Source organism: Eupeodes corollae, chromosome 1, assembly GCF_945859685.1.
Source record: "Eupeodes corollae chromosome 1, idEupCoro1.1, whole genome shotgun sequence".
Lineage (NCBI taxonomy): Eukaryota > Metazoa > Arthropoda > Insecta > Diptera > Syrphidae > Eupeodes > Eupeodes corollae.
In genome coordinates, this window is record NC_079147.1 from 184405989 (window position 1) to 184426274 (window position 20286).

Consider the following 20286-nt stretch of genomic DNA (forward strand, 5'->3'; position numbering starts at 1 on the left):
TGCGTACATTAAAATCTGTCTAATTACCGATGTGTAAAGCAAATGCGTGATTCTGGGTTGTAAGCCCCATTTATTACCAATAGATTATTTGCGAGAAAAGAGAGCTACAGTAGCTTTTAAGACTCTTTCTTGTACATTGCGTTTCCAATTTAGTTTTTATCTAAAACAAGACAAGGATACATTTGGATTCAATGACGTAAATCGGGGTTAACATGGGTTTAAATTGTCTATGAATAATATAAACTGGAGTTTAGTTTAATTTAACAACAAACAAAATCTCAACTAACCAAAGAACTGTGAATATGGCCCAAGAAGTTAAAAAATATTTTCAGCAACTTCAAAAGTATAGCTTTCATAAACTGCCCTTTACCTACACAAATCCAATTTTAGTTTCCTATTTATTATTGTTGTTATGTCGATCATTAAAACTGTCCACTATAGCACCCACTCTATATTAGATGCTGTGTTGCCCAATGCCCATAGTTATACAACCTCTATCCTTGGTGCATAAAAGTTGAATTTGCTGAACTTTACTTCCTCCTTCTACATTTTCATCTAACATAACCACTACCAACACTATAACCACCATCAACAGCATCATCGATCGTCATCATCATCATCACAATATGTAAAATTCAGAACACACAACAGATTTTAGTTCGTTCGTTTCCCTTTCCACTTAAAGCCCCTTTCAAGCTCCATAGCCATACATATGTAGGTAAGGTAGTATAATTTCCTACCTACCTACTAAATGATTCTTTTTATTTTGAAAGACTTTTCAACTCTCGCTTGGCTCCTGGTGGCTTGGCCAACTCTCAGTTTGCGTTGTTGCGATGTATTACCTATGCATATATGTATATTTCTAGGTAAATTTGCTTGTTTCTGTATAAATCCTTTGGTTAAATAGATAAACAGACACAAAAAATAAAAATAAACTCAAACTTGGTTTGTTGGGTTACATAAAACTATACCTACTCTGTATCCATTCCAGTCCCGTCCCGATGAGTATGTGTTTTATTACCCACAAAATTGAGTGTCGTTTCAGTTAGGAAAAATCACCCTATCTCTCCTTACTCCCTAGCGATTTGTATATTGTATATCCCCCCCAGTGTAGTTCTAGTTGTACTATAAACACAAAGAGATCGGGAAGAGTTGTTGGCGAAAAAAGCGCACTGATCTTTTACTTAAGCGGAATCATATGCGAAACATTGAATTTTATTGCCTTAGGGCGAAAAGCTACGGGGGCGACAAGGGTTGCCAAAAGGCTTTCTATCAAAAATTGAAGTTTTGCATTTTATGATCTTATCTGTAAAACGTAATTTATTTAAAGTCGATATCTCTGCCTGTTCTTGAGAAATGGCTGATGAATAAAGGTATACCGACAGTTCTAAAAACCTTTGATTTAACTCTAGGAACCTTGAAACTTTGAGGAATGTCAAAGTTTTCAAATTCGACAAATCGACAAATCGGATCGATTACAAACATTTGTGTTTTAATTCTAAACGGCGAATTTGAGAAAGTTCTTCTTGGAGGATTTGTCGTCTTTTAGGTGACTCAAGCAGGGATTGGACCGAAACCTCTGGCATGAGAGTTCTACGTACTAAACATCACGCCACATGTACTACAACCTAAGGGATTATGGCTTTATAGTTTAATAGTTTAAAATCGGTATCTGTCGATTTTGAAGGACCTTCTAAATATTCGCTTGTATCTATAATTTCTATAAGAAAAATGTTAATTTAAAAACGTCAAAAGGTTCCAGGCCAGGGCTGGTGCTACCAAACTATGATTTATAACTTTTTAGGATTAAAAAAAAATGAATAATGTATTATGGGATATAAAATAACCTGGATTGAAAAAACCATAGAAACAGTGTTCTGAGTTATAAAATAAAGATGCTAAACAATCGATTCTATCCTTAAAAAATACATATAGCTGAAAACCTGTGCGATTTAGTCAATTTCATAAAAAGGGATATATGGTTCTGCAAACGTAGCTGTGTACTCAACGTAATATACAAATGTATGTATCCTTTTCAATTATTATAAAAATGGGACGTACATACATATGTATGTAAGTGGAAATAGATTTATAATTTAAAGTGTTGAAAAATGGGGTTTAGTGAAATTTTTAAATTTAAGGGTATCTAAGCGCAAATGATAATGCTTAAAGCTTATGACTTTTACAAGAAGACTTAATATTGTTTAGGGAATTTAGTGTAATAAAAATAGTTTCGTTTTAAATGTTGCAAAATGATTTTTACACAAAATAAAATTTCAATTGTTTTTGATTATGTACATGTTTCTTAAGTAGAGTATTTGTTCTTATTGACTTGAGTGTAGTTTTAGACTCCTAACTTAAAGCTACCGAGCCTATTAGTTTTGTTGTTAAAAAAACCCAATAGAGTCCTTGGCATTATCCAGAGTTCTGGTACATTTTGTTTCATTTTTGGGGCCAGTTCTGGAATATGCCTGTGTAGTGTGGGCACCTTATTATTCTTTACTCGAAATGAAAATTAAAGCGATTCAAATAAGATTTGGCGGTTTTGTCTCCGTTCTTTTCCTTTGTTTCGTGGAAATAGTTTCCCCCTTAATTCACAAAGGCTCACTCTTATCAATCTTCTTTCGTTGACAAACCGAAGAAAATATTTACAATTTTGTGTTAGTCTTACCAGTATTTCTCCACCACTTTTGGTTTCTGATTTAGCCTTTCGTCTTTGTGGGGGGTGGGGAATGGTCGAGGAATGCGGACTCAAAAAGTGGAAAAGTAAAGGGTATTTTTCAGATGGAATTTGGAAATGCTGAAGTCGAAGACTAGCATAGCAACTTCGTAGTGACGAAAAATTGGGGACATTGTTTCAAAGTGCCCGTAATTAGTGCGGTAATAAGGGATATAGAAAAGGGAGACAGGTCGCAGATTTCGAGGGTTGGTGTTAAGATGAATATCACTCAGGAGTGCCATGGAATCTATAGTGTCAATAAGGAAGTAGATGGCATTTGTTTGCGCGAAAAGGTAATTTGTTTAGATTAACTACATTTAACTCTAGGAAATTATGCATGCACCAAACAAAAAAGATATTAAGAACATTTTGTAAAAGTAAGGAATCAGCTGAAGTTGAGATAATCTTAAAAATTTTTTTATCATCCGCAAACATTAGAATATCTGAGTTTTTAAATAAAGAGACATCGTTAACAAATACGACGAAGAGAAGGGGGCCAAGGTGACTGAATTATGGAAAGACTCTATAAGTTCTATTCGTAAGGTAGGAGCCTATCCAGTTTATAGATAGAGATGGAAAACCTAGGGCTCTAAATTTGATATAAATTATGTTATGGGATATTTGATCAAAGGCTTTGCGGTAATCAGTGTATACAACATTAACTTCATAACCATTCTCAAGGGCTGCCAAAACTTTTGATATAAATTCAATTAAGTTAGCCGTAGTGGATCTAACTTTAATAGAACCATGTTAAGCGGGGAGATTAAGGGCTTGCAACGGAAATAAACGTAATCATAAACTAAGCTTTCAAATTGTTTTGGGATGCATGAAAGTTTCTCAATAGATCTATAATTGTTAATTTCAGTCTTATTGCCTTGTTTATGAATGGGAAATATAAATTAATCTATCCAAAAATGTGAAAACACACCTTGGGAAAGAGAGAGTTCAAAGAGTGCAGTTAGAGGCTCTGAAAGAAAATACATACATTTTTTAGAACGCCATCAGAACCAAGTCTAAAGTTTTCTATAAAGCTTACGATTTTGGCAAGTACCTACCATTACTTCAGTTATAGTGAAAGATGATTTATTTATTCATCAAGTAGGCTAAAAGTAATGTTATAATCTTGTAGACTAAAAAAAGACAGGGTAGTAAAAACTTTCGGTGCTTTACAATTAGGTAAATACTCACAAGTTAACCACCAGGGTAAGGAATATTTTATTGATGCATAACATTTCTATTAAATAAATCACAACTAATATTATTTTAAAAGTCGATTTACTAGACTTTCCTGTGTCAGGCAATGCGCTGTCGTCTCATTGAGTCCGTAGCTTACTCTACGAAATGATTCAAAAATAAGTTACGTACTCGCAGCTCTCTTGAAGAAACATACAATTTTCCTGTGTGAAAAAAGAAAGGAGCAATTAGTTTAATAAGCAAGATATCAATATCACAAATGACAACTATCAAAGTATCGTCTTCAAGATTTGAATTGTTGAAGATCAAGAAGATTAGATCTTGTACCGTATATAGGCATTCGAATGTTCCATTTTAATCTACAAACTTCTTTTCTGTTAAATCGGTTTTGGATGGTTTTAAGTCGATTTGAATGCAGAAAATTATACTGGTTCCATATGACACAGCAATATTCAATTATTGGCCTAACATAGCAGTACATAACGCTTTGAGTGTTAAAGGGTCAGAAGATTCTTTGGAATTACAAGATATAAATCTAATCAAGGAGCAAGCTTTCGTTACAATGAAGTCGACGTGGAGAAAAAAATTAAGTTTCTGATCAAAGTCGACTCTAATGTCCTTTTTTTTTGGAGACCATTTGGAGTTTGACACAATTTATTGAATAAGTTAAGGTTGATTATTTAAAATTACGAAGGAAGATTATATAAACACATTTAGACAAATTAAGATATAACTGGTGTGTAAAACACCAGCTAACTAAACTATCTAAATCGTTTTGAAGAAGGATTCGATCAGATGTCACATTAATACACCTCAGCAATTTAATTTCATCAGCAAACATAAGACAAAGAGAAGATTAAATGATGAGAGAAATACCATAAGCAAAACGAAGAAAAAGTAGAGGTCCTAGGTGGCTTTCTTGGGGAACGCCAAAGGTCACAGATATTGAGAGTGATAAAGACGAATTTATGGTGAAGTATTGGTTTCGATCTACCAAATAAGATTTCAATCATAACAAAAAAACTCGAATGAAAATCTAAAGCTTATAGTTAAGCTATTAAAATTTCGTAATTGACTCTGTCGAAAACTTTAGAAAAATCAGTGTAAATAACATCCGATTGAAAACCATCTTCAAGGTTACTTGTGGTCTTATTGCATAGAATGGTTAGATTAGTTGGCGTCGATCTTCTTGAGACAAATCCAAGTTGAAACGAAATGATATCTTTGATTATAAAAATAAATATATAAACAAGCAAATAGAGGAAGCACTAAGCTAATAAGGGCACTTTCATATTTTTTCAGAAATGCAAATTTATACGAAAAAAGAAGACAATTAATAACGTGGAAAGATTCTTGTCTTGGAGGCAAGAAAAACTTTGTTTTGGTAAGTCTTTATCAATTTCTTTGTAATCGAAAAAGACAGTTTCATAAAATCCGTTCCTAATGCAAAATTGTATGAGATTCCATACGACGAAGGTATAAAGTAAATTTTTTTGGTGATTTTCATGGAATTCATGAAATGCCTAAATATTTACTTGAGTATTGTGCAGTGACTTTAACTTAGGAGCAAATGCAAATTTTGTTTCATAGAACGGAATTTTAGATTCTTCCACGGAAAATATTAATAAAGTAGCTAAGAGGTAAAAAACGTCCACTTTTTTGGAGAACATGTTAAAAAAAATATCTTTCAACTATTTAAATGAACTCAAGATTATATTTTAAGAATGTCTGTTTGTTAAAAAGTTTAAGTCCTTAGCCAGAAAAAAGTTATCATCGATTAACTTTGAAGCCTTGTACCTCGAAACTTTACAATTTTCACTTAACGCCTTCTTTCTTTCAAAGGCAAAACTTCTAACTAATAAAACTATTGACTGAAAAAGATTGAAGTACGATTTTATTGTTTTTTATTGTTTTTGGCTTGTTTGATTTAGACTTAGAACTTAATGAGTTAACGAAGAAGGCCTAACAAATTTCTTAATCCACCACTGATATTAAGATACATTAAAGCATCAGTAACAGGCTACATTGCTACAACAGGAGGCATTCACAACATCCATGGAAGTATAAATAGTTCCAATGTTGGCCTTTTAAGCTCTCTATGCACACACGGTTTCCGCATCAAGTCCATTCGGCCATGCTGTTGCTTTTACTGCTGTTGCTTCTGCTGTACTAAGAGCGTTTCTACTATACTAGCTTAGCTATGTATGTATATTATAGTATAGTATATTCACCTCGACACAAGGGAGAAATATGTATGCAATTTTATAGCTTCTACAAAAGTCGTCCTGCAGTTGTCTCGTTATTCAAACATAGATGTATGGAGAGCATATAAATAATATAAGAGGACAAATAAAACAAAAAATACACAAGAATCTCAAAAATAACTCAACTTTTCGCAACACATCTACAGAAAAAAGCAGCTACAGCAGCAGCGGCCAGCGGCAGCAGCATCAGCTTCAGCATCAGCAGAGCCACAGCATCAATAACGAAAAAAATAAATCTTTGCACGAAAGTTAAAAAAATAAATAAAACAAAAACAAAAATCTTCTTAAATCCACGGCGGATGCTCGCACAACAAACTTTTAGGTCTTAAAAGATGAAGAATCTCTATAAAGGCGATATACTGACTTAAGATATACAACACACTACAACTCTCTGTGCGAAGTGGTTTGTTGTAGATAATTTTATTTTTATTTTTATTTGTTTTTAAATTTTTATTTTTTATTTTATTGTTGCTTGTTGGTTGATGATGCTCTGTGGTTGTTGGTGGTTGTTGTTGCTGTGTTTTTGTTGGATGGATGCGCGAATATTTTTGTGTCGAGATTATTCTTAGTTTTATTTGTTTCTTATTTTTTTTAAGTTTAGTTTTGTGTGTCTTTTTAATAAACTGACTGAAACTGAAAATAAGAACACGACAACAACAACCAAAACAAAGATGCATGCGATGCATTGACCAGGGCGGCTCGGCTACGACGACAAGACGCGAGGCTTGGAAGTGGTATAAGATACTTATAAGACACAAAAAATAAGACAACGAAGATGATACAGTAAGTGCGCAGTACATGTTGGAGGGGCTATTTTTCTGATGATGTCCTGGCTCAATATGTTGCAAATGAAATTTATGTGGATATATTAGGCAGTGTAGGAGAATTAAATATTCAGTACATTTGTTGATGAGGCTAATATTTATTCGGTGGGCTCTATAAACTAGAACCTTCTTCTTATAGTCGTGTTTAGACAAAATTATGTTTTGGAAAATTGGAAAAATCAATAATATTTTGATTTGAAACATGCTTCGTATAACTACAAGAAAGTGAGTAAATTGTTTGTTATTAAGTTAAATTGGAACTTCAGACATAGGACGATTAGATAAGTCATTGGACGAGAAGAGTCAAAGCAGCAAGCAAAGAATGGCGACAATATCGGCTAAGATAAGTAAGTGGCTTGAGTTGAACTTCTTTTATTTTATTTCTGATTTATAAATGTCTTCAACAATTTGTTATGACACTGTATTATAGCTTACATAAAAGCTGATAGTCCATTGACTGTGTGATAATATAAACAAAAGAGCTGAGGTAAAACTCGATTTTGATACGCATCCTTTCCTGAAAATTATAGAAACAATTTTTGATATAAGTTAAAAATATGTCTGCCTTATTTACTTGAAGGTTTTGTATTGGAACCTTAAGATTGGATTTTAATATGAGAGGCCCTGTAAAAATGTATTTGGAAAACATTAAAAAAACGAAAAATATTGAAAAACTATAGGAATTCTATAGTAATCTGAAATTTTACGAAAGCCGAAAAACCGTATCACGAAATACGTACATAATGAAAAATGTTATAAGATTTTCAAATACTAACGTATTTGGCAATAATTTATATCGGGATTCGTAAAAGTTTTCAATTACGATGGAAGTCGTGATAGGGCTGATTTATTTACTGAATATAGAATTTGTCAGTTGTTTATGATCAAAGACAAGAGGAAGCAACATCTTGCTTATATATTTTAATAATATTGGTAGTTATTGTACGTCTATTTTTATTTCCTAAAAATGTTTATAATTCAATTTTCAGAAAGTCAATAAATTATTTTATTTGTAATTATACAAAATAATGTGAGAAGTATACATTTGACAAAGTTTCTGATTTCTTTATACAAACAAAAATTATGTAGCAACAATTTTTTTAAAAAATATTAATACTTCAAATTTCATGTAGTATTAATTTTGTCGTGAAATAAACCTTTTAGTACGTTTAGAAAAAATAAATAAATAAATAAAACAAAATAACAAACAAACCAAAACAAGTTGAAAAACTAAAAATAGCCACACAAAGGAAAGCCACGAATGGTGGTGTAGCCGACAAAGAATATGTAACAGAAGTAATAAAAATAGCAAAACAGACAGAATAAAAAACACACTCTTGTCTTACACTCTTAGTTAGTTTCCGTATAGTTGAAAAAAATGTTAAAATCTCAACTTTACACTGAAGTAATGAGGTTTTTAGCGAACTATAATATTCATAAGCAACACCAATTTTACGAATTGAAATTATATATTTTAATGAAATCTAAATTTGATTTATATCTTTTTATTAACTAAAATAAGATAATGCACAATGTAAAAATAAAAGACACGCTTTAAATTACACAAAACTCACGTCAACACACGTTCGACACATATGTAAGACTAAAAGGAGAGAGTTTTAACCATTTCTGAGGTACACACTCTAAAACAACATTAAACCAGATGTTATGGGTTGCCAGGCTGTTTGGTTTTGGTTAGTTAAAGTTATTCCTTTGCACAGGTAACCCATTAAAAATAAAAAGTACCTTTAACCAAAAAAGAAAAATTTAAAAAAAAAACAATAACTTGCTTTTTGGCTTGGTGCGTCTGCAATCAAAATCATCTCGCAAAGAAAAAAAGAAGAGAAGCAAAATCCAATCTTTTTTGTTTTTGTTTTTGTTTTTATTTTTGTTTTCTTTTTCTTTTTGTTGTTGTTTTCTTTTTTGTATTTCTTTCTTTATACCTTCAAGGTACAGATTTATCCTATAAGAGAGGAAGGTACCTGTTGTATGCCTTTTTTCTCTCTTTAACGATTTTTGTTTGATCTCTTCGAAGTTCTTTTATTCTGTTGTTTTTTTTACATTTTTATTCCTCAACATCTCTTGGTTTTGATTATAATTTTTATTCGGTGTTTTATTATACTTTTCTTTTTTGGTATAAATTTCATTTGAGAGTGTCTACACACAACGAAAAACTGTCGGTACTCAGATAAGAGTTTGATATCTCGTGTTGGGGCAATATTTTCTTTTCGTTTTTGTTTTTCCTTTATTATTTTTTATTTTAAAGGAGGAACAACGGAACGAAATTAAAAGTAATCGAAAAATTGTTGATAACGGAGCATTGAGTGAGGTAAAAGGTGGTGGCTCCCTCTTGGGTTTACTTTTATTTTGTCTTCTTTTCTTGTATATTTAGTGCAATATAGGGGATCATGTATATTATTTTTTTATAATTTCAAAAGGTGAATGTGCTTTTGATATTCAATTCAAAGGGAAGTTGTGCGGTGCGAAGATGAAGTTAAATTGGATCTCAAATTTTGTTTTTTTTTTTTTGTTTTTTTGAAAAGTAACATTGTTTATTAATTAAAAAAAAAAGAAGCAATATTGAAGGCGTTTACTATATAACATGAATTGAGTCGGTGTATCAAATTTAAATACATTTAAGTGCACTTAACGCTAAAAGGATAAAGGAAAAAAATACATACAAAACAAAATAAAACAAAAGAGCTGAGATACGAACTCGATTTTAATTTTTTTTTGAGAAATGTTTCTAATGAAAGATACATTGATGTAGATGACATGTGATGGTAGAACACTTCAAAAAGAAGTTAAGCTGATAGAACATAAAAATGATTTTCGTATAGTAAGGAATTAAATACGAGATTGAATTTAAAAATGAATAAATCGGCGGTTTGTAATTTAATTTGAGAATCTTTGGTATAATTTTGAACTTTTACTGAAAAAAGCCATAGAAAAAATTGAATATCCGTTCTTTGGAATTCTTTGAGTTCCTTTGGCTGATACTTTGTTTTTCCAGTGTATGCATGGTTATCCAGATGTTCAAATGGTAGACATGTGCATTCAAGAGGACACAAGCGTCCACAGGTTTTTCTCAAAACCCACCTCTGTCTATCAACTCCTACTCTCACCTCCCCGCGGTGAACATCGGGTGCCTAGTACCTCAACTGGAGATTGGGTTCCAACCCCAGTGGAAAGTTGTTGGGGGCAGCAAACGAGAGAGGGGGGGAGAGGTGTTTCCACTAAGGCACCTCTCCTTATCCAGGCGGCAGCGGACGAATTCTCGAGATAGAATCAACGGTGGCGTCTACAGTTCCAGTAAGGTCGAACTACTTAGTGAACACCTTATAGGGCTTCTTCGACATATTCGGAGCCCAGGCCTATAAGGAGCGGTTCATCCGGCTCCCCTTCCTTGGAGTTATACTAAGGATCTGGCCCTCCAGGTTGGGGGTTGTGCCGTCGGGGTGACTTCCTGGCCACGTAAAAGCATCATAGTTTCGAAGCAACAACAAGCCTCGGATACGGACGGATTCACTGTTGACAACCCACGCAAACGAAATAAGGACAACGAACTTCGGATATGTACGTGGAATGTTAGGTCCCTTAACAGACCACGTGCAGCCGAACAATTAGCGGAAGCCCTAAACTGCTGCAAGGCAGATATTACAGCCATCCAAGAAGTGCGATAGGATGGACCGGGTAAACGCAAACTAAAAGACTGCGATATATACTACGGCGACTGCTACCGTGAACAAAGACAGCGTCTATTTGGGTGTGGATTTGTTGTTGGAACTAGGCTCAGGCAAAAAGTCTTGAGTTTCAACAGTGTGAGCGAGCGCATCACGACAATCCGCATCAAGGCTAAATTCGCCAACATAAGCCTAATATGCGCGCATGCCCCAACAGAGGAGAAAGATGAAGACACCAAAGATATGTTCTTCGAGCTCTTGGACAAGACATATGAGCAGTGCCCTGGCTATGACATTAAAATTGTCTTAGGAGATTTTAATGCCAAGCTAGGAAGAGAAGACATCTTTGGTGGCATAATCGGGAGATATAGCCTGCACGACACCACCTCCGACAACGGATTCAGGCTGGTCGATTTCGCTGCGGGGCGAGACGTTCTGGTAGCTAGTACGCAGTTCACGCATCTTAATATCCACAAGGGGACATGGAAATCTCCTGATCAATCAACCGTCAACCAGATTGACCACATTGCGATCGACGCACGACACTTCTCCAGTATCCAGGATATCCGAACATTCCGAGAGGCCAACATTGACTCGGACCACTACCTCGTTGTAGCCAAGGTACGGCTACGGATATCCCGATCCAAGCCAAAACAAGGAAGTACTGTGAGAAGATTCGACGTTAGACGGCTACAATCGCAAGAGACTGCCATGTCCTTTTCCGATCGAGTCTCTAGTAGCCTCCTAAGGAGTCCTATGCTTCCTGCATTAAGCATTGAAAACCAGTGGCAACATTGCCTTGCAGCCATCAGAGATGCCGCCTCTGAAGTGCTAGGTTTCACACGGCCACCACAGCGAAACCCCTGGTTTGACGACGAATGCCGGCAAGCGCACGCAGCGAAACAAGAGGCATACAAAACGGCGCTGCTCAAAAGGACTAGAGCTGCTCGCGAACTCTACGAGCAGAAGAGGAGAGAGGAACACCGGCTTCTTAGACGGAAAAAAAGAGAGCATGAGAAGCCCGCGATCGAGGAGATAGAGGGATGTCACAACAGGAATGAGGTTCGTAAATTTTACCAAAAGGTAAAAAAAACCTCCCAAGGGTACCAGCCACGAACCGAAGCCTGTAAAGACGATCAAGGGAACATCGTAGTAGAATCACAGTCGATGCTGAGAATATGGAAAGATCACTTCTCCAAATTATATAACGGCGATGACGAACCGAACTCCGCTGTAAGGGAGATAGAACCACTCAACCTCGGCGACGCAGATCAACAATTCCGCCTACCCGACCTTGACGAAGTGAAGATAGCTATATCTAAACTTAAGTCAAACAAAGCTGCTGGAGCTGACGGCATCACCGCCGAACTATTCAAAGCAGCAGGCGATGACTTGGTAGGGAGCATGCACCAACTCATCTGCAAAATTTGGTCGGAAGAAAGCATGCCCGATGAGTGGAATCTCAGCATAGTGTGCCCGATACATAAGAAAGGAGACCCTCTAAACTGCGCCAACTACAGAGGCATCAGTCTCCTTAACATTGCATATAAGATCCTCTCTGCCGTATTATGTGAACGTCTGAAGCCATTCGTCAACAAACTGATTGGTCCTTATCAGTGTGGCTTCAGACCAGGAAAGTCCACTATCGACCAAATATTCACACTACGGCAGATCTTGGAAAAAACCCAGGAGCTTCAAATCGATACCCACCATCTCTTTATCGATTTTAAAGCCGCGTATGACAGCATCTATAGGGAAGAGCTCTACCGAGCAATGTCTAGTTTTGGCATCCCTGTCAAACTTATCCGTTTGTGCAGAATGACGATGGAGAATGCACGCTGCTCTATCAAGGTCGGAAAAGATCTTACCGATGCATTTGATGTCAAAAAAGGTTTTAGACAAGGCGATGCACTGTCATGCGACTTCTTCAACATCGTTCTGGAAAGAATTGTGCAAAACTCAATCGTCAACACTAGAGGCACAATCTTCCAAAGATCCATCCAATTACTCGGATACGCAGATGATATTGACATAATTGGAAGATCAAAGCGTGATGTCAGTGGAGCGTTTTTGAGCATCGCGACGGAAGCGAAGAAGATGGGTTTAGTGGTCAATGAGGGCAAGACCAAGTATATGCTGTCATCAAAAAAGGACACTGAACGACGACGTCTTGGACAAAACGTCACCATGGACAGCTATAACTTTGAGGTAGTTAAGGACTTTGTCTACCTAGGCACCGCTATTAATGCAGACAACGACACCAGCGCTGAAATCAAACGAAGAATAACTCTTGCAAATCGCTGCTTCTTTGGACTTAGAAGGCAATTGAGAAGTAAAGTCCTCTCTCGAGCATGTAAAATCACCATCTATAAGACACTCATCATCCCGGTTCTCATTTATGGCGCTGAGGCCTGGACCCTGTCAAAGAAAGATAAGAGCGTCTTAGGATGCTTCGAGAGAAAAATTCTTCGGGCGATTTTTGGTCCCGTACGCATAGATGGAGAATGGAGGAGAAGATATAACGACGAGCTGTACGGGCTGTACAGCGACACTGACCTAGTTAGCAGAATCAAAGTCCAACGGCTTAGATGGCTAGGTCATGTAGAGCGGATGGACATCAACGCTCCAGCCCGGAAGGTCTTCGAATCCAATCCCGAGGGACGGCGCAGTAGAGGAAGACCGCGACTCAGGTGGCGCACCCAGGTGGGAGAGGACCTCAACCAACTTGGCGTGCGAAACTGGAGACAGCTAGCTAGGGACCGAGCTGGCTGGAGACGCTTCTTGGTTGAGGCCCAGGTCCGCCCCGGACTGTAGCGCCACCTTAAGTAAGTAAGTAAGTAAGCATGGTTATCCATTTTGCGATTTCAAAAGAAATGTCATATACAAAAATATTTCATCTTTTAAATGGCTACCAAGCGAATTATTGCAAGCATCGATTCTTTTGAGGTTTATTATTGATTTATTAATAATTTGTTAAATGCTAACGTTAATAATTCTTAATGTATATATTTAAAATCTAAAAACTTAAACTGTTGAAAAATATTAATTTGCAGTTTATACTTTTTATATTATCATTTGGTGAATAAATACAAGAGTGAAATGTATTATAGAGTTCAATTAATTGATTTAGGGGTCTATGCACATTGCACACAATAGTTTGATCTGCTAAAATTAGTATTCAATGGTTTCTGCAGTCTTATACTTGAACGGCTAAGACTAAAGTTTAAACTACCAAGATCTGATGGTCATGAAATCTATCCGTTTATTATTCCAACAATAAAACAAAACTGCAAGTACATCCAATCATTTGTCAAAGAAGGAAGATTTATGAGAGAAAGTATTTGTGAATAAGGCGGTAACGTTTGAATATCATGAAACCACGGAAGGAATCGTAGACAAAAAAGGAATAATGTTTTCTGAATGGCTTCGAGTCTTGTGACGTGCATATTTCAAGACTGGTCTCACAAATGAAACAAAAAGTAATTTTAAAACATATCGATCACGGAAATCACGGGAAAATCTCTTAATAAAACCCAGAATACTATTTGCTTTTTTAACTATGAAGTTAATATGTTCATTAAATGTTAGTTTAGAATCTAAGACAACACCCAAGTCAGAAAACACATATACTCTTCTTAAAAGACAAGAACCGAACATGTTACTAAAAACGATTGGAACTTTTTTACGCGTAAAACTCATGGTTTTACATTTGTCAACATTTAAAACAAGACGATTATTACTGCACCATTCCCCGAATAATATTAAGGCTTCTTGAAGAGAAGACAGTTAGATGTAGAGTTAATTTTTTTTGTATTTTAATGTCATCAGCATATATTAGGAAAGACGAATTTTTGTATATACGGAACCAAGTCATTTATAAATAAAAAAAAAATAGAATAGGACCAAAGTGACTACCCTGTGGGACACCAGAATTCACAACAAATGAACTTGAACACTCATTACTAAATTTAACTGTATAACGTCTACCTGGTAAATATGAGGAGATCTAGTTTATGAAACAGTCGTTAAACCCTTGCTGTGATAGTTTTAAAAATAAATTTTTATATGACACAATTTGTCAAAGGCCTTGCTGAAATCAGTAAAGATACAATCTACTTGTTTACGTTTTTCAAACACACCTAAAGATAAGGATGTAAAGTGAAACAGATTAGTAACAATTAAACGCTTTTTAACAAAACCATGCTGGTTATCACAGATAATTAAACTACAGTGAAAAGAAAAGCTACATACGATTGACTCAAACAGTTTAGGTATCACAGATAGTTTTGCAATAGGTCGGTAATTCTTTTTTTCGTTTTAGGACCTTTTTTGCGTACTGGTATTATGAAGAAGCTTTTCCAGATAAAAGGAAACAGCGATAACTTGACGAGTATTGGTTTTTAAGTTTAATTTGTTTAAGAATTAAAGGTTTATCTTAATAAATTAGTTCTTTCGCTTTGCTCCACAAAAAAGTCGGTTATCTTATGACTTTTACCCTCCGAATTGACGATAATAGTCATTCTATCATCGTTTTCAAAGAAGAAAGGTCCAATCAATACTCCAGACCAAAGAGCGCACCAAACAGTGACTTTTTGTGGATTTAATGGCCTCTCTTCAATTACTTTACAGTTTTTAGAACCTCAAATACTACAAATGTGTTTATTAACATACCCACCGAGTGAGATAGTTGCTTCGTCGCTGCATAAAATTTTGTTCGAAACATCACCGTCCACCGCCTGTTGTTCATGCACCCACTTGTACTACGACCAACGTTGTGAATGGTCAGCTGGCTTCAGTTTTTGTGTGAGCTGGGCTATATATGGAAGCAGGTGTAGATCCAAATGCAAAAGACAGTCCTGATTTCTGAGAACGGCGAGGAACCGATACACTTGGGTCATCGGCAACACTTGTATTTACAGCAACGATATTTTCAGTGGTACGACCGAAACGATGATTTACAGGCCTTTTAATATCTATAACCAATCCAGTCTCTTCAAATTTGTTTACAATTATACCAGTTGCTTGTACGATAAACTTAAAGTACGATATGTGGCTGTGGCACAATCACCATTTTCGTATTAGGTTTTAACAATTTGTATGCATTGTGCGATAGTTAAGCTATCCATTTTCGTATATGTCAAACTTTCAACTGAAACAAAAACTAGTTTAACAACTTAGTTTGACAGATGTCAAATTCCAGCCCTTATTTTTGAAACCGCAAAATTGATAAACCGTTACTACTGCATTTAAACGATTTCCTCTTGTCGAATTTAAATCATAGTAACTATATCGATTTGAATTCAAATCACTTGAAAATTGTCAAAATTCACTTTGTTTTAAGTTAGAAAATAAAATGTGAACGATGCGGATAAATGTGAATTTCAGAATTCCAATTTATATTTTGAATCGATATCAGTTTCATTGTGTGAGTGAACGTGAAATGTAGAACCTAGCTGTATGATTAGTTTTCACATTTCCCATTACATGGACATCAATAAAAATAAGACACTTTAGAACATAACCCTACAAATTGTACCTACAGTTTCCTTCAATTCCTCAATAAATCTAAATAAACGTATACAATGTGAATTTTCGACCGAATAGAAAAGAAAATTAAGAAAAGAAGATAACTTTAAATAAAGATTAAGATGTTTAAAGTTAAAGCTAAAAAATGTCTGCAAGTCATTTGGTTGTTAATTTAGAAGTTAAAAATTGGACTTAAACCACCATCAAGCGTGCTTAGAATTCAGGAGTTTAGTTGAACGTGAAAATAGCAAGGCCTTGATGTATTGTAAATAAATATTAGAAAAAAAATGTAAGTATTATTAACTCTTAAGTCAAAATTAAACAATCTTAGATCAATTTTCAACAAAGTGGGAGCACTTTAATGGACAAACTGTGTTATGTCCAATTCTAAACACACGTTAATCGTATTGGTTTAGATGAAAGAGCTAAAGAAGAGAGGAAACGTTTCGCTGCTATTCTGAAAACATGTTTTATCTCTGCCTTCACATGAAATCTGGTTTCTAGTACGTGTGCTGTACAACTGCCCGGCAAAATAATATTACATATGTATTTCAAATCAATTTTTATCATACAATTTCTGTCAATATTTTCTCAACAATAAAACAATTTATAAAAATAATTCGACAAAGAATTCTTAGCCAATTTTGTGTCCAAAGAAAAAACCAATTCCAAGCATCGGCGGCGCATCATTTCAACTTGTTATTGTTAGTAGCCCATTCTTAGAGGCAGATTCGTTCCTGGTCAAGTCAACAGTGTGTGATAAAATAGTCTCACAAATTCATCGTGAGTTAAACTTTATCTTCTTCGAAGAGTTAAAATGTTTTCTTTTTTATTTTGTTGTTTCCTCCTTTTCTTTCTTGGTTTTTCTCTTTTGTCACTTTTTTATCTTTTTGTTTTTTGTTTGCTTTCTTCATTTTCCTTTCAAGTCTCTCAAGTTTCTGTTTCTGTTTCGTTATTCGTTATTTGAAGATTCAATTTGGTGATAAAAGAGGATTTTATATCACACTTGGGAATGATATTATTGGCCTTTTATTCAGCATTTATTTAAATTTATTGATTTTATGATTCTATTACTGTTGTTTTGTTTATTTTCTTATAATTTTTAAATACTTGAGTTGACTTTGACTTTGACTATACGTACGATACGTGTAAAAGACGACGACAAGTATATTGAGTATCGTGTTCCTTGAGGGTCAGTCAATGCAAGGCAAGTGGCTTATGGTGATGAGTTTTGTGGGTTTAGATTTGGCTACAAGAAGAAAATGAAGATGATGCCGAAAGAATAAATAAAATAAAATTACTTCTTTAAATTGAGATTGGAGGAGACAGATTTTAAGATACATTTAGTGGAAATGGGATTTTAGAGTATCTAAGACTGAAAATGTGTTTTTTTGTTCGATACTTGTTTTGTTTTTAAGTGTGATTTAAAAGATGCCCAAGGAACGACTATATTATATGTACGAGGCAGAGTTGCCATGTAAATATTTTAGAGGAAATGGAAAGAAATGCGCGTTAGAAATTTTTTAAAGTTTTGCAAGCATTTTGTTAAACAACTAGGTTATTTTTAAAACTCTTTTGTAGAGCAAAATTTAAATTAAAAAACGGTATACATTTAAACAAAAATGGTTTGATGCAGAGAACCTTTACTTTAACCTGCATGGCGGCTCTTCATATATGAGCCAAACCGTTTTTTTTGTCGATATTTTCCAGTTTTTAATCAATTCTGTTTTTTTGTGCATACAGTTTGGAATAAGGAACATAAACGCTGTAAATTTTATTGATAAACGCAGTCTATGAACGAGCTTCGACAATAATTTTTCCGTCAAACTTGTCACAAAGGGTGCAGAATGAGAAACGCTTGTTTGAGAAATTCAAATTTGTATACATAAAAACATAAAAATAAAATGTAGTGTTTGAAAAAATAGATGTACCAGTAAAGTAAATAATATAAATGTTATTGACAATGTGAATTTTTTCGATTTTATGAAGTAAGAAGTACTTATAAGTTGAGAAAACGGTTTGGATCAAATACGGCACACCATGCAGAAACATAGGTTGAATCAAATACGGCACACCATGCAGAAGTATACGTTCATTTGAACCAACATGCAATAAGAGCACAAATGTTGAATATTTTTTTGTATCTACATTAATTCAAAACAAACTGCTGGCAACACTCATAATTACTTTTTAATTACTTTATTTTACAACTTCCAGTATATTGCCCTAGGTCAAGCTCAACAAGGGTATTCATATATAAGTAATTGTATTTACAATAGGATTCAAACGATGGTGATAATTTAATTGGAATACGTTGTAGATAACATATTACTATAAAAGTGTATTTTTTTTATTTTTTATAAAATTGCAGTTTCATGAGTGAATGTAAGGTAAAGAGCTAAAAATGTTCATATTTGAATTTCGTAGTTATTTATACATTACAGAATTCAGATATGGACCCATATATGTTTTACGGAGGTATCCATACTACTATACAAAATATTTCGAAAACAGCAGTGACGAAGATTTTTCAGAAGATGAGCACTGGGAGAACAGATGCAAAAATCTTCCGCCTCTATTTATTCTAGAGTCTGCTGAATCCAATTGGGAATTAGAAGATAACATTCCTCTATCCCTCAAACAGATGTGCGAGAGCTGAAAAAACCCAGAGGCGAGATGGGTTTTTGGAAAAAGGTGATAATGGAACAGCATTCACAGGTGATACGACATTACCAGAAGAAACAAGGAGCTTGGTTACGCCAATACGATTCTACAAGTACTTGTTTACAGAGGAAATGTTCAAATATATAGAACAAGAAACAATGAGATATTCCTGTGAAAAAAGTCCCGAAAAAATTGCGCATATAACAGCAATGGAACTTGAACAGTTTGTTGGAATATGCCTTTACATGTCCATTGTACAGTTACTATCAACTAGGTTTCATTGGAATGAAAGACTAGGCGACCCAAAAATTTACTCTGTAATGGCATGTAACCGGTTCGAGGAAATAAAAAGGTTCATACATTTAAACACCAACTCGACGCAATTACCCAAAGGACAACCAGGACATGATCCCCTTCATAAAATGAGACCATTCTTGGACCAAACAAGGCAGAGACTCCTTATTGGCCCTAGAGAAGAATATATGGCAGTAGATGAACAAATAATACCAACCAAAAGAAGATAATCTATGCGGCAATACAACAAACAAAAAAAACACCCAAATGAGGATATACAAATTTTGTTTTCAGTGGTAGCTCTTGGTTCAGCTACGATTTTAACTTTATACTGGAGCCAAGGAACGTGTACAATTTTTAACCGATTTGCCAAAGATTAGTACATCCACTGACGTTGTTGTTTGACTGGCGAGAACTATTTCCGACGGATTCAACTACAAATTGTTCTTTGACAACTGGTACACGTCCTTACCGCTGTTGACTTATCTGGCAAAGAAAGCGATTTTACTGCAAGGAACAATAAAAGTCAATTGGATTCCGGGTCATAAAGTTTGTACCGAAAAGGAATTGAAAAAAAAGAAAGAGGTGCAACTGTGGAAAAATTGGGGACAGTTGATAACCTGGATATTTCTGTGGTAACTTGGTTTGACAACAGAATTGTGAACCTTGCTTCGACATGTCGGCAGCAAACCGTCTTCTGAAACCGTCTAAGCTTCAGCAAGAAGAGAAAAAAGCTACTAGACTGTATCATGTCCAAAAGCAGTCATGACTTATAATCGGCAGATGGGTGGAGTTGGATCTGTTGGATACTATAGAACATAAATTAGATCAACAAAATTTTACCACAGAATATTCTTCCACATAATCGACATGACATGATGGTTCTGAGCCGTGGATGCCACTAGCAGATTTCAAGTGCACGGTAGCCAAAGATCTATAACATGCCAGCAAAATAAGTACAACTAACGACGCTCTTATGTCATGGAGAATAATCTACAATTGAAGAAATTGAAAGGACCTGTTACCATAATGGCATCGCAGGATGTTCGATTAGATCACCTTCCTGTTTGGACCACAAGACAGCGGTGTAAGGTTCCAGACTGCCATTGAAGATGTTA

General features: G+C 35.0%; 1 protein-coding gene across 4 annotated transcripts in view; it reads right to left on the bottom strand.

Moving 5' to 3' along the window:
• Positions 1-20286, bottom strand: part of LOC129939521 (protein limb expression 1 homolog) — a 187249-nt gene that overhangs the window by 37807 nt on the left and 129156 nt on the right. Inside the window, exon 1 of one of the 4 annotated variants that reach the window (XM_056047562.1) lies at positions 8348-9791. The exons of 1 other annotated variant lie outside the window; for it this stretch is intronic. The gene's annotated coding sequence lies outside the window, so the exon portion shown is untranslated. Of the gene's footprint in view, positions 1-8336; positions 9792-20286 lie in introns of those variants that run through there. 2 more of the 4 variants (XM_056047563.1, XM_056047561.1) reach the window with 2 other exon arrangements.